Below are 15,355 nucleotides of genomic sequence, written 5' to 3' on the forward strand. Positions count from 1 at the left end.
TCTCACTTTTTCATAAGTTGGCGTACAGTGAAGCTTCGGAGCAGTTTGGTCTGGAGACCTTCAAAATGCCAGAGACAGCAGCCTCACCCTCCTGGTGCCCATCACGGTTACAGACCCTTGGGCCAGCCTGGCACAGTGGAAGGAGGACAATGAGAGCCACAGCAGAGCCATGGGAAAATCCCAGCCTAAAGAAAGTGGTCTTTGTCCTCCCCCAGAAAAGGGGACATCTTGGAGCCCAAGAAGAGCTTGCCCAGCCTGAAAGCCTCTGCAGGAGCTGCACTCACCTCAACTCTGCCCGTTTTATCAATGTTGACATCTGCAGGGAGAACCTGAGTTAGTGTCACACCATCAGCAGGACATCGGAGACTAAAAGAAAAGCAGGTCTGGAAGGGAGGAGCCCCAGGTTTAAAGAGCTGATCTCAGGATGGAACAGGGACTTTTCTTATACAGACAGTTTACTGAGATTTATTGTGAATTTACTGAGAATATAAAGAATATTTATGAAGAACATTGAATATGGGACAAGCTCCGCATTGAGAGTGAGGACCCTGAAGCAGAAGAACCAGAAGTGCCCATTGCCAGGAGGAGGAGGGTGCGGGGGGAATTGTCACTTACAGAAACTCCCATTGTCAGCGGAAGAGTTCTCAGACCTTTAAGCAAGAGAGGTGTGGAGAGAGCGAGGAGAAAAGCTGTTGAGGGTCTGTGGCCCCACTGCCATCCCACAGCAATGGGGCCTTTTGGGTCATTCCCATGGATGGTGCTTTCTTGCATCAGGTCCACGGCTGGAGTCAAGCCCAGGGCAAGCCCCGCTCCTCCCTGCCTCTATCCAGGGGAAGCCACCCACAGACACAGACCATCCTCCCCATGGCCAAGGACCACCCCAGGGCACCCGGGAGGGACAACCCCGTCCCCATCCCCCCCAGCCCCGCAGCCAGGAGGGATTGCTGCTCACCTTTGGCATCTCTCTCTGCAGGGCCCTGCAAGGAAAAGGAAGGGAGAGGCAGGGAGCCAGAGTTACTGCCCAGCCCTGGCTCTCCATGCTCTGGGCTGCCCCATGAACACGATGGGCTGAACCTCCACACCTCACTCAGGGAGAGAATTTTCCAGCCCAGCCTGGGCAACCACACATCCCATTTCCCAGAGTGGTTTCTCCAAAGCACTCAGCAGCTGTGGACAGCCCAAGTGTTGAGGAGCCATGTTTGCCCCTCTCAAGCCAGCTCGGAGACTCCCTTCTTGTGCCCAGAGGGCTGGGAGAAAATATTTCCCACCTGTATGGAGAAAATTGGTCTTCCCCATCACAGCAAACTTTCCTCCCCACAGGTGATAAAGGAAAGGTTCCTTCCCCTTCCTGTGATATGGGGTAACGAACCGGCAGTGCTCAACCAGGATGGGTGATTTAACCTCCCCTCTGGGTTTCACCTCGTTGTTTCCCCTCAGTGTCCCCAAATCACTCACCTCTCTTCACGGCACAGTAGGTGGCTGCAGCCAGGAGGAGGAGAGAGACGGCCACCACTCCCAGAACGATGCCTGTGGGGAAGGAGTGGACAATCGGGGGATGGGGATCTGGGGAGGAGAGAACGTTTTGGAGAAGAGGGGATGAAATGAGGAAATGCAGATCTGGAGTTTCCCTTGGAGCCAGTTACTGGCCAGTTAGAACCAGTTACTGGTTGATGATCCTCCCCACACCCTGGTGCCAGAAGCCCAGCATCCCTGGTCCCAATGCTGGGGGACACTGGGTGTGCGGGGAGGGAATCACTCACCTGTGGTGGACGGCCCTGCCTGGGAGCTGGACCCGCTGCCTGGGAGGAGAAAGGGACAGGGTGAGAGTCTCCAGCTCTCCCAGGTACTGCACAGACCAAGCACCGGTGGGGACCCCCTCACCCACCATCTCTCAACCCTGGGGATCAATCCATCCCTGCATTGCACAGCTCTGGCTCTGGGTTCGATCTGGCACCACCACTGTGCCCTTTGCGTGATGCTGGGGCAGGAGAGGAGCAGGATGCTCCCCCGGGACTGGGAGGAGTTGCCCCGGTGGCAAAGGCTGGGCTGAACTGCATCCTGACCCCAACAATCTCAACTGCCCAGGGACACGCCATGGGGCACAGCAGGGTCCTCACTGCAATCTGGAGTCTGGGCACAGGCAGGCATTCACAGTGGTGCCTGCTCGTGCACCAGTGCCACGTCTCACCTGTGACCACCAGGTTCTGTGCTTTGCTGAGGGCAGAGTTCCTCACCCAATTGTTCTCGTTCCTGTGCTGGTACCCACACCTGTACGTCCCCACACTCCCATTCGTCATGATCAAATGCTTGGAGTAGGTCAACTGTCCCCATGTGGCTTTCAGGCTGTGCTCCTCCACCCCATCCTTGCAGAAGACAATTCGTGTAGCAGGAGAGTGTCCATCAATGGAGCAGCGAAGCAAAACCCGTTCTCCCTCCCGAGCCTTGGAGGTGTTCAGGAAGAGTTCAGGAGCCGGGAGGTCACCTGGAGAGATGGCACAGGGATGCCCTGGGGTGGAGTTACTTTTGTGCAAACAGAGTGGAAGAGTCTCCTCTTTCACAAATGGGATGTGAAGCCCCTCTCCCTTCCCATCTCCACTCCTTCACCCCTCTTTTCTGCCCCCATCCCTGTGCCCACCATCACCTGGGGAGCTGCAGATGTCCTGGGTGGTCACGCTGGCACCTGCACCATGGGGCAGAGAGGGCGTTGGTTAGAAGACAGTTGCCATCACCACCAGGAAAGAAATTTTCATTTCCATTCAGCACAAGAAAAATGACAAAGCTCTGTCCCTCATTCCTGCCCCTGTACGTGTCCCACAAGACCCTTTCTCTGGGTGCTCAATACAGAACACGAGCAGTAATTCGTAAAAAGAAAAGAGAAAGAAGAGAGCCGTCCATCCCCCTTCTCCTGGTGCAACATCGGGGACGGGAATACGGGATTGGGGTCTGCGAAAAGGGACCATGGAGCCAGTGGCCTCTTCAAGCTGGTGAAGTACCCGAGAGGGCTTTCATGCCCAGCTCCTGGGTATAAAATCCCAGGTCAGACAGGCCTGTGCACAGATCTTTGCCCAACGCTGTGCAACCCGTGGTCTTGAAACCTCTCTCCTGATTTAAGGCAGCTCTCCACAAAGCCAAGTCCCCAGGCCCCGCTCCCAAAGCCTGGCAGCCCCAGCCCCGTCCCCAACACGTGCCCAGCTCCCACTCACCCAACAGCAGCAAGGCGACGGTGGGGAGATGGGCCATGGGCGCCCAACTGGCCCTACCCGATGGCCCCTTCCCCATCCCTGGCTGGCCGGAGCTGGCAGGCGCTGCTTTCTGAGCAGCTGAGGCAGCGGCACAAGAGGTGTCCGCTCTGGGCGTTGCTGCGCCTGGGAACAACCCACGTGTGGCCGCAGGCGCTTCCCCACAAAGAGGAGCCGCAAAGTCTCTTGGCGGTCCTCTGCTGACCCCTGCGCATCCTCTGGGGCTTTTCTTCCTGCCTCCCCTGCCTCCTTCTCATGCCTGTGGGCTGGCTGAGTCTCCTGAGCTCGTCTTTGGCCATGGGATGTCAGGGGCTCTCAACAAGCAGCCTCTCCTGCTCTTTCTGCCTTGGCAAGACCCACATCTGGGAACACTTGCCACAGGGATCCTGTCCAGTCAGCCCTGAACATCTGGCTGAGTTGGTGGAGCAGGACTCTGGTGGCAGCCCGTCTCTCTGCATGGAGGAGGGGGGGATTTTGCCACCAGGAGTGACTCTCTTGGCCCAGGGAGAAGAACAGCAGCATCTGAGAAGTCACAAGGGATTGTGAGGAACCAGGCTCTCAGCTGTGCCTTGGACACGGTCGTGTGTGTCTGCCCTGGAGAAGACAGGGGGAAATATGGAAGGACTCTTCCAATATAGAGTAGTCAAGGAGGAAATGCCAGGCAGAAACATGAGTGCAGGAGGATGCTCATGACTTCTCCAGGGATCTTCAGCATCCCAGACTCTCGGGACTTACCGCTAGACAACAGTGGATCCCACCATGCAGCATGGTCTCAGCCGAGCTCTGCACCATCTCAGCTCAGCCCAGCCACTGCTCCTCGCTGCAGCTGCTGGGCCTCGGCTGACCTGGCTCTAAAAAAAGCCCTCCCTTTCCCCCCTCAGCTCTCTCAGCAGCGAGGTATTCGCCTCCTGCTCGCTCTGCAGCCTCACAAGTCGACCCCGCGACCGCTTGGCCAGAGCACTCCTCTGTGCGCGCAGCAGGGGCTCTTCTCTTGAGAAAGGACATTTCCCTCCCGCTCCCCAACATCAACCCAACCCCTCCTTCACAAAGACCCGTGTCCCCCCCAGGCTTTGCTGGGCTTGAGCTGGCCTTGGAGCAGAACTGAAACCAGCAGCAGCAGCGGCTGCAAATCTCCAAGCGCGGGGCCAAAAATTGGTGGGGGAGGGCAGGGGGCTGGAGGGCTGGCAACTGGACCAGCTCTTCCCATGGCCATGAGCCCAGCTGGCTGTGTTCCCCACTGCCTGAGGAAGGAGACAGGCTGCAGCTTTCCTCCCTCCTTAGGAAGGCCTTTTCAGCACAGCCTGGGAGGCTCTGCAGTGCCAGCACCCACATTAGGTCGGGATGGGAGATGCGACCTCCTCCCAAATTGTCCCAAAGGAGCTTCATCCCCATTCACAAATGCCGCATCCCTGACGGGGAGGGCACTCCAGCCAAACCACGCACCCCCCTGCCAGGCAGGGCAAGGGTTGATGGCGTCAACAGCATCCTCTGGAGAGAGGGATGGAGCCAGAGGAGAACAAAGCGCAGTTCGGGTGCCTGCACCCCACCAGGTCCCACCTTCCCAGCTCAGCCCCAGGCTGCAGCCATCCCCCAAACCCTGAAGGAGGGACACCCCCCTCCAAGCACCACCAGAGCACAGGGGCTTGCAAGTCGCATTGCTAAACCCCCCCAAGCCCTGACATGCTGGAGGTGTGGGACTCACCACCAAACCCCACCCCGAGGCTATTTCGAGAAGACACACAAGCCCTGGCCTTTCTTCAGAGCTTTGACGGGCTTAGAAAAAAAAAGCCTTGTGGTAGGAAACAAGCCCTCCCTTCATAATGCAGCGTTTGAGGGGGCGGCTCTGCTCCCCTCAAACACCCTCTCTTGAACCAGCTTGGGTGCAGCTGGGGAAAAGCATCTGCAAAAGGCCTCTGCCTCATTGGTGGTTGCATTTTCCCTTCAACACTGGGAATTTCCCAGGCTGTCTGGGCTCTGGGATTAACTGGAGCTGTTTTCTGCTCTTCAAAGCTTTTCAGCTTCATGTTCTCCCCAATTTTCCAAAGCTTCCTCACGGCTAGAGAAGATGCAGAGCGCTGGAGAAGCTCTGGTCCCTCCACGTTCTCCCCAACATCAAGGCTCAGCCCCCCCCAAGTCACGTTCTACCCTTGGGGTACCAGAGAAGAGAAACATCCCAGAGCAGGAAATACAACTGGAGATTTGAAAAGGAAACCAAAAGCGAGCGGCCCACAATAGAAAGGTGCAGGAGGGGAGAGAAAGGGCAGACAGAGGTCTCTCTCTGAGGATCTTCTGGCGGGCACACTCCTTTGGCTTCAGAGGCAAAGGTGCTTCTCCCTGGAGGACATCATCTCCACGCCTGCCCCACAGAGGGGGTTTAAAGACCCACCAGGGAATGAGGGATCCCAACCAGGTGAATCCAGCCCCCCTGGGGACGGAGCGCAGGGACTGAGCCCAGTGATTGTGCAGCAACCGGGGAGGATACACGGGTCTGGGAGGGTCTGGAGCAGGGGAGGATGCGCACGGGACCACGGAGACCCCTCTCCACCCATGGAAGCTCAGAGGAGACTGGACTGAAGAGCCGTCTCCCACTGCTCCTGGGGCAGACGGGGGTTCTACAAGCCTCAGCTCCATGCTCGCCACCTCTCTGAGCTCCTGCCAGTGGAGCTCCACGCTTGGTTTAATCGAGCAAATGCAGTGGAGCTCCCAGGCTGGTTTGGAGCAGGCAAAGGCTCCTTAGAACTCTGGAGATCCCCTGGGCTTCCCCCACAAGCTTGTTGCTCCCTCCCTGTGGTGAGACCAGAGAAATGCTCTGGGCAATCCCTGGCAAGGACCACGCTGAACTGCCAGTTCCCGCAGGCCCTGGCTGGGGGAACTTGGCCCAAGATGGCATCCCTTGGCTCAAAGCCACCTGCACTGCATCTCCAACCTCCACAAGCACCTCTCCAGAGCCCTGGGCACCCAATTGCTTCATCTGCAGCCTCAGAGACACAGCCCTTGGCCAAAACCCGCTGCCCGAGCCACTTGCAGGAGAAGAGTTGGCTCCAGCTGTCAACATCATACTGGTGTTTATTGATCATAAATTAATTAAAAAGGTCCATTAATTGAAAATCTGTTTTGCCTCTGATTGTCAGCCCTTTGCGTGGGTCTCTGAGGGCCTCGTAGGTGCTTAATCCTCCACCACATGGAGGTAGGAGCCGGAGTCCCTCCCAAGTCTTGGCTGGAGACCTCGCCTCATATTGTTGGAGCCCCACAAGACATTGCCCAAAGGCACGTCCAGCACTGGGACCTGTTTCCAGCAGCACCCAAGCATGGGAGAGGATACATCTGGAGGGCCTTCTCATCAGGAAGGTCCACCAAAGGTCCCATCTGATCCACCAGACCTTTGAGAAGGACTAAGGGGTGAAGGGAAAAGGGAAAGGTGGGTTTTGGGCTGGTGTCACCCACTCCCTGTCTGCAGGGAGGGAGGCCGAGGGGATGGGAGGTGTTGGAGAGGGCTGGTGGAGACATCTCTGCATGGCTTTGCCCGTTCCCACCTCTCAGCTGCCTCTAACTCTTCAGCCAGTCACCAAAAAGGCTTTGATTTGCATTTCAGAGCTCCCTCACACCCTTCTTCTCCACAAAGCCCAGCAGACCTCATCCTGCCCTCACCACCAAACCACAGCCCCAGGGAGGCCCCATCCACCTCTGCTGCCCCACCACATTCCTTCTTGTCTCCTGCTTTGGCTGCTGCTGACACTTCCAACCGCAAACCAAAAATAAAATTATTAAAAAACATAAAGTTCCCCCCCAAAATCTGATCACTGGCAGGAAACATCAAGGCCAAACACCGGCGTGACACAGCTCATGGTGACCACCAACCTCTCATCAGATAACATGGCACATGAAGGCGACCAGAGCTGTTTTCTCCTTCGCCACATTGGGAAGGAAAGCAGAGCAAAAGGAAGAGATCTGTCCCAGTGCTCCCAGTGCTCGTCTGGAGGTGCTCCAGCTACACCAGGTTTTATCAGCAAAATGTATCCCCTCTGGATGGAGGGATGGGCGGGCAGATGGATGGAGAGCACAGAGGTGGGTTGGGTTAGGAGAGAGATGTCCCACAGACAGGCACAATCTCTGCAGGAACATCAGGAAGGGAAACGCAGGGATGGTCTGACAGATGTAGGGCCAGGTTCCATGTTCTGAACCCAACCTCCACCTAGAAAATGGGGTTCAAGGGGCTGGAGAAGAGGATGGAGAACAGGAAGGTCTCTGCCCCCTACACCAGGACCCCCAGCTGGACAAACATCAAAACTAAACCCAAGCTGGAATTCACACCAAGAAGCACCTTCAGCAGAGCAGCTTTCCACCCGACCTGGCATCCAAGCAAGATCCCAAGCCCCAGACACAGCTCAACCCACCCACGGGACCTTCAAACCACACTCCCTCACCACTCAACAGGGAGTCAACAAAAAAGGGGATCAGGAGACAAAAGAACCATCTTCCATCCTACTTGGGGCTTCTTCCTCTCCTGTCTTAGGGCAACACAGCACAAGTTTGGATGCACAATTGCTTTGCTCAACCATTTATTGAGGGCAGCAGGTTCTGCCTGGTGTTTACAGCAACACGGACAAGGTACCTCCTCCACCCCTTGGTGTTGCTGCCACTTCTGGATTCCGAGGAGGAACTGCCTTGATTCTCCATGAGGACTTGGATGACCGACTTGGCAGCACTGGACACGGTGCCCGTGACCCTCACGTGGCCAGCAGAGACCACGGCACCTCCTGGCACACACTGAGCTTGACTTGGTGGAACACGGTGCCCTCGTCAGGGCTGGCGGGTTGACTATTCCTCATTAAGAGAGGGAAAAGCCTTTTTTTTTGGAGCGTGTCCGAGGAGGGTGCAGGAGCTCGTCTCCATCTCCCAGTCACTCTCCTTTGTCTCTCTTCTTGCCCTCCCTCCAGGAGAAGCATCTGTGTCCCCGGCCCAAAGCAGGCCATGTCCCTCCGCAGCCTTGTCCCTCCGCAGCCTTGTCCCTGTCCCTGCCGGCTCCTCTCCCTCCCATCCAGCCTGGCACCTCTGCTCTGTCTTCCTTGGGAGAGCACGCCTGGCCCTGGCCATGGCTCAGGGGTGGCAGGGGGGGCCAGGAGTCCAGGGGCTCCCGAAGGGACAGGAGAGACAGGCTGTCATCACGGGACAGTTGGTGGCTCTGGGGCTGGGGGGGCTGGCTTTCTGGGGGGTGCAGGGACGACAGGGAGCTGCCAGTGCTGAGGGGTGGCAACGATGGGAGGGAGGGCCGGGGGCCTTGGAGGTCTGGGGGGGACAAGGGGCACATGGAGCTCTCCCTGCTGGGATGGGCTGTTGTTGGCAGGGAGGGCAGGGAGCGCTCCCAGTCACCAGCACAGGCCCGCCATGCAGGGAAAAATGGCCCCGCCGGTGGGTCGGTGTCGGTGCCCGGGGCCTTTCAAACATCCCGGGGGGGATGGAGCCTCAGGTGGGACTTCCTGGGGGTCTGGTGGGACTTTTCCTCATGGGGGTGTTTCTCATGAGGATCTTCTCAAACAATCTGGAAATGAAGAAGAAAGGCATTTTTAAATCCTTTTTTTAGAAATCCTTTAGATCGAGCTTTGTTATTTCCTACTTGTGTGAATTCCTGGTCTGTTTGGCCGCAAAATGATACTGTTCTGGACATCGGTGGTTAAACAAGATGGATCGTTGGGGGTTATAATGTGACAATTAATTGGGCAATCACTTCAAATGAGGTCAAATTAAAACTGGAGGCATTTTGCTGGCTGTGAGGGACTGGAGTGTGGAAGCCTCGGGCCACAAAACTCAACGGAACTTGAGTTTGTCCTGGGCAAAAAGGGGAAACTTGAGGGTTTTGCACAAGGATGGGCCGCTCTGAACCTCACGGCTCCGGGGAAGGTCTCCCTGACTCCAAAAAGACAGAATTTTTGGGGTTGAAAATCAAATGAAACCACCAAGCAGCCCTGGGGCAAGGGCAATCCAGCAAGGGCAATCCTCCAGCTGCCCTTCCCCTCTGCCCCCTTCCCTGGGTGGTTTTCTGAACCCAAAGTAGGTGTTTTGGGAAGAAAAAGGGAGGGCTGACCTTCCGCACTCACCTCAGGGCAAGTCCCAGCACAGGGAGGTCCCGGGATCCCCGGAGGAGCCGCAGGCGCTGTGGGGATGAAGTTGGTGATGCCCTGGCGTGGGCTTGTCTTTGGGGGTCGCACGTGGCCTCTTCTTCTGGTGGCAGACGGCCTGCAAACCAGGGACAAAATAACTTGAAATGTCTCAAAAAGGCAAATAAATAAGATTTTTTGGCCATGGATTTCACGCGGTTTATCAGCCCAGGTAAAGTCTGAGCACTAAACAGCCAAAAAACCAATGGGAAAACAGGGTGCAAAGCCACAACTTGCAAGAAAAACTGTATTATTTTACTGTCCCAAGTCCCACTTTCCTCCACAAAATCTATCAAAGGGGCTGAAAAGGTGCAATTTTGACGCACTGAAGCCACACAGCCACCCTGTTCCCCGGCCAACCAAAAATTAAAATAATACATATTTCCGTGAAGCAAATCTCTTTTGTGCTCTGGGGAGACCCCCCTTGGCAGCGCTGCCTCCAGCGCTGGGGCCACCAACCTCAGAACGACAGGGAGCTGTTGGAGCAGGGCCAGAGGAGGCCACGGAGATGCTGGGAGGGCTGGAGCCCCTCTGCTGTGAGGACAGGCTAAGAGAGTTGGGGGGGTTCAGCCTGGAGAAGGGAAGGCTCCGGGGAGACCGTTGTGCCCCTTCCAGTCCCTAAAGGGGGGGGCTTCAGGAAAGCTGGGGAGGGACTCTGGATGAGGGAGGGGAGCCGTGGGAGGAGGGGGAAGGGTTTGCCACTGGAAGAGAGGAGATTGAGATGAGATGTGGGGAGGAAATGGGTTGCTGGGGGGGGTGGTGAGAGCCTGGCCCAGGTTGCCCCGAGAAGCTGTGGCTGCCCCATCCCTGGAGGGGTTCCAGGCCAGGTTGGACCGGGCTTGGAGCAGCCTGGTGTGGTGGGAGGTGTCCCTGCCCAGGGCAGGGGGTGGCACTGGAAGGGCTTTAAGGTGCCTTCCAACTGTGACCATTGTGTGGTTGTGTGATCTCAAGAGCGTGCTGGTGTGTTAATGCAGGACATCAAGGTCTCTTGAGAGGTACTTGTGTTCTGCAGGTCAGGTGCCCGGGTGGTTCCGAGTCCCCAGATGAGGCAGCTCCTGCCGACAGTTTTAGCTCCGAGGATGTGACAGAACGGAAACCAGCCTTGTGGTGGACCCCAACCCTCAGAGGTGCGGACGCGTTGGTGACATCCCCCTGGCCCAGAGACGCGGGGAGTTTTGCCACCAGCCTGGTAAGGATTCTCTTTTCTGCTGGAATGGGTGTCCCGATGGATTTCCCAAAGGATTGCCTTTCTGCTGGCTGTGTCTCTGTGCAGAGGGGTGCTCCTGACTCTGTGGCTTTAGCCCTGTGAGGGCTTTGGAGGAGAAGTGGCTAAAGCAGCTTTCTCTCCCTGGAGATGAGCAGCGTTTGGGTAGAAAAGCAGCGGTTGAGTCAGTAAAGCTTCTGGTTAGTGCTGCGCTCAGGCCGTGGAGCTCTGTCTCCTGGAGCTACATTTCCTTTGGAGCCATCATTTTCTCAGCTGAGCCTGTGCGAGTCTCACAGACTGGAGCCCGTTGGGGTGGTGATGCTGGACCTGCGGTCCATGGACCAAGTCTGATCAACCTTCTGATGATAATAGTAGTTGCCAATGGATATAATTAAGGGACATCTCCTTGGCTGGGCAGCCCCCGTGGACCAGCCAAGGAGAGCTCCCCGAGGTGGCTTTGGGGCGCCTTTGGATGGGATTGTGCCATCTCTGTGCGGTCTGACCGACCGGCTGACACGGACCTGTCCTTTCCGTACACAGCTGGACGTGTCTCCAAGGGTTGGTGGTCCACCAGCAGCTACAGGCGGTTGGTCACGGGTTTGCGTGTGCGAGTGGGTCCGTGCAGCGGAGTGAGCAGTGCCATCAGGCTGTCACTGTCCCATGCCATGCCCGAGGGCAGGAGCGTCTGGCACCCTGCCATGTCATGGAAGATGGTGTGACCCAGGGGTGGGTGACATCCTGGGAGTGTGACCCAGAGGAAGGTGACAGAGCCCAGACTGCCCCCAACCCATCCCCAGGGTGACCCCAGAGCCTCCTGCGAGGCCAGAGCAGGCTTTCCCTCGGGGATGGAGGCTCCTTCACCCCAAAACCTGGCCCTGGGGTGGTCCCACATGCTCCTGCCATGCTGGGAGCAGTGATTGCCCCATGGAGAACTCCCAAACTCCCCCAAAGCTCACTCCTGGGCAGCCTTTCCCTCCTTCTTCCTGCCCCTCGGCCTCTCCCAGGGTGGGGGAAACGCTTCTGCCCCTTCTCCTTCTGCATCTTTCCATGAAAAGACCCTCTTCCCTGCCCAGAGCCCGCCTGGGGGGGCCCGGCAGCTCCTGGCCTGGGGTTTTAACCAGAAATGGGGATTTCTTCTCCCATGAGGTACCTTTTATCTGGGGCTGGTTGTGGTAGGGCTTGGGGTTTGCTCAGCAGCGCCAAATCTTCCTTCCTTTCCCCTTTTTGACGTTTCCTTTCGGAGGCTCGTTGCCCTCCCGCCCTCCAGTTCTGCTCCAGGTCTAATTAAGCCCCGTTTCATTGGCTTTAATTGGTGATTGAGGGGCATGGAGCAGCTCCCCTCGGGCGCGGAGAGTGGAGCAATGGAGAAAGGATTCAGCAGGGATTTCAGAGAAGAATTTGCCAAGTTTGGATGTCTTTGACTTGGCTGATGGCAGAAAACCCCCTCCTGCCCTTGTTTGTGCCCAGAAACTGTGGCTGGAGGCAGCAGGAGATGGAAATTGTCCCTCAAAAGCCCGAGATGCTTTTGGGAGGCAGGTGAGGGTGGGTCCCGTCTCGGTCCCGGTGACGACAGCAGCCGGGAAGCAGGTGGGTGGTTATTTTTTGTGCTTTGAGTGTATTTAGGCAAAAGGCCTTTGTTTTGGTGAGACTTTGGCAAAGGTTGCAGGGGCCGTGGGAGGAATTGATTGGAAATACGTCCCCCGTTAATCACCTGGAGCTGCAGGAAAAGAGAAGGGGAAGTGGGAAGTGTCAAGGGGGATGGGAAAGCTGGGGAAATCCTTGGGCTTTGAAGAGGAGGTTTGAAGGATTTCAAGACGATTTGGGAAATGACTTTTATTCCTTTGAGCTCTGTCTCTGGCCACACAAAAGCTGGCGGGGGGGTTTCTTCTCCCCAGCTCTCGTTCTCAGGAGAACTGGAAAGGAATCCAGCCAGCTGTCCTTAAATGGAGCAACTCCACCCATTTGGAGGCATTTTCTGCCAGAGAATTCCTAAATTCAAACATTCTCCCCCTTCCTGGGGGATCATGACCACGGTGGAAACCCGGGCGTTGACAGGGAGCACATGGTTTTTATGCCACCACCTGGTTTTTATGGTACGAGTTTGGGGTTCAAAACTGAATCCATACATTATGGATTGGGGGAGAAGGGATGGAAACGGCCCCCGGGGTTTTGCTTTGCTACTTTTGCTTCTAGAAAAGCCCCAAATGGCTCAATCCCCGCCTTCTGCCCCGGGGCAGCCGCAGGGGTGAAGTTGTGCCTGGAGGGTCCATCTCCAGAGCCATGATTTCCCTGAGAAGAGGGAAATTTTGTGGGGGATGGAGTGGTGTGTGAGGAGGAGGAGGGCAAGGAAAGCTAAAGGACCGTCTTGGCAGAATGATTTTTATCCCCAGCGTAGTTTTGTTATATTTTTGGGCGCATAACAGCCAGGATTTTGGACGTTTTTAAATGGTGGATGAGGCAAAAATCCACATTCAGCCGTCAGAATGAGGGCAAACGCTGGGAAAACGGGAGGAGGGAACTGGGGATGGGGGTGGGTGTCACTTGGCCCCTTCTCCACAGCGTGTTTTTGGGTGGAGGGTACCCCATATTGGCCAGAAACCCCCCCAAACGCCCAGTGCTGTCCCAGTAAAGCACTGGTTTTGCTGACGTCACAGGCCATTGCCGGCCTCCCGCGTTCCACACAACATTCCGAGGCGGCGGTCGCTCGCTGGCCGTGGCTGTGGCAGCTTCCTACCACAGTGGAGAGTGATACTCACCAGTTGGACTGTTTTTTTGGGGAAACCCCCAAATTTTCCTGCCCGATGGGGCCCAAAAAGCCTTCAGTGGCCGAAGGGTAACGCTGGGGGTGGGAAGGGGCGGTGGAAGTTGGTGGCGGAAGACTGAGTGATGTTTTGCTGGGAAATAGGGATCGTTTTTGCCCCACCTCATCACGTTTTCCCTCTTTTGAAGCGTTTGTTGTGCCGTATCCATTCCCAACGTGCCTTCCTCCCACTCCTCTTCCTCTCCCTTTCAGCCGCATCCATGTTGGGGACCAGTTCCAGGCAGAGCTCCCTGCCCTGCGGGACAGATCATGCGTGGAAGAGGAAGAAGACCGAGCCTCCCTTGTCTGGAAGCCCTGGGGTGACATGGAAAGCAACCCCGAGACGCAGGAGAAAGGTTTCTCTTCAGGCTTTTTTTCTGGGAAATGGGAAAATTCCACCTTTTCAGAGTTACTTGATAGGGCGTTTGGGTTCTCTCCCGTCTTGTCTTGGCCCCGTAGCGTTCGAGGGAAGGAGATGGCTAATTTTTGGGAGGAAAGTGGCTAAATAAGAAGTGAGTGTGCTCTCGGGAGCATCTTCCATGAGAAAGGGGGGGTTTTGGCGGTCCCACCTCATCTGCAGCCAGGGAGGAGTTTCTCTCTGGAGATCCCGCTCCAAAAGCTGCTCTTCATGTGGAAATAGTTGGAATATGGGCCTTTTTTCTGGGCCTTTTCTGGTTTCCGGTCTGTTTTCTGCTCTTCTTCCATTTCCCATCCATCTCCTGTGGCATCTTTTCTCCTTCTTTGAGGAAAACCTGACTCGTTGGTGTTTTTTCTTGCCTTTGTAGTTTCAAACCTGCTGAAGATGGCCTCTTCCAGCGGCAGAGCCGGGGCAGGGCTGAACGCGGAGCTGGCTCTGCATTGCCTGCACGAGGCTCGGGGCAACGTTGCGGTAGGGAGCAGCGCTTCCCCCTGAAGAACCCGCTTTGTGACTGGTTTGAGCTGGGAGTTGCTCTGAGTTGGCTCTTCCAGGGGCCGGAATCTCTGTGCTCAAGGCTCCGGGTGCTGCCCGTGGCGGCGTTAAGGTCTGGTGGGGTGACAGAGCCTATCCCCGTGCATCCATTGGAGCTTGTTTGGATTCTGGGACAGTTGGGAGAATGGAATTTCCCTTTTTCCTTTTTTTGCCCTTTTTCCTCCTCTACCAGAGGAACTGAAGTCTTTTTTTCCCATTAAATCTGGCAGGAAGCTCTGGAAATGCTGCACTCTGGGCCCCCCCGGAGACCCGAATGCCACCCCTTGGCTGATTACCATTACGCAGGTAAATGGGAGGAGAACAGATCCCTTTGATATTGGAATTATTCTTTAAAACGTGGGGTTTGGGTGGGGAAAATAGTAGTTTTAATCCATTTGTGGGGCTTTTTGAGGCAGGGAAATGCCTCTTGTAATGATTTGCCTGTGGCTGTTTATCCCAAGGCTCAGACACTTGGACCCAGCGGGAACAGCAGATCTTTAAAGAGGCTTTTTACATATATAAGAAGAATTTTTGCCTCATCCAGAAGGAGGTATAGCCGTTGGACCGGGGCGGAGCTCGTTAGCGGGGACGATTTTAACCCAGAAAACCCTATTTTCAATCCCCCGTTGGAATCCTGTTCTTAGGACCCTTCTTCCTGCTAAAAACCCAGCGGGACAAGACATCGTTTGCCCTCATTTGTAATGACAAGGGAGTATTTAATATCCCTGGATTTCTCCCCTTAGATACAGACAAAAACCGTGGCCCAGTGCGTGGAATATTACTACAGCCAGAAGAAGAAGATCCGTTTTGGCTGCACCCGACCTCGCATCATGCAGAAAAGGGTCAAGAGAGGCCGGGATGAGGTGGAAAAAGCCAAAGGCGAGGTAAAAAAACTGCTGGGGGGGTTTGTTCCCTCGACGAATCCATCTGCTCAAACGTTCCTTGCCAGGAAACGGGGATTTGGTTCGCAGAAATAGATATTATTTTAATTTTTTGTGGGTGGGGGAG

Source organism: Numenius arquata, chromosome 32 (assembly GCF_964106895.1).
Source record: "Numenius arquata chromosome 32, bNumArq3.hap1.1, whole genome shotgun sequence".
In the NCBI taxonomy this organism is placed as follows: Eukaryota; Metazoa; Chordata; class Aves; order Charadriiformes; family Scolopacidae; genus Numenius; species Numenius arquata.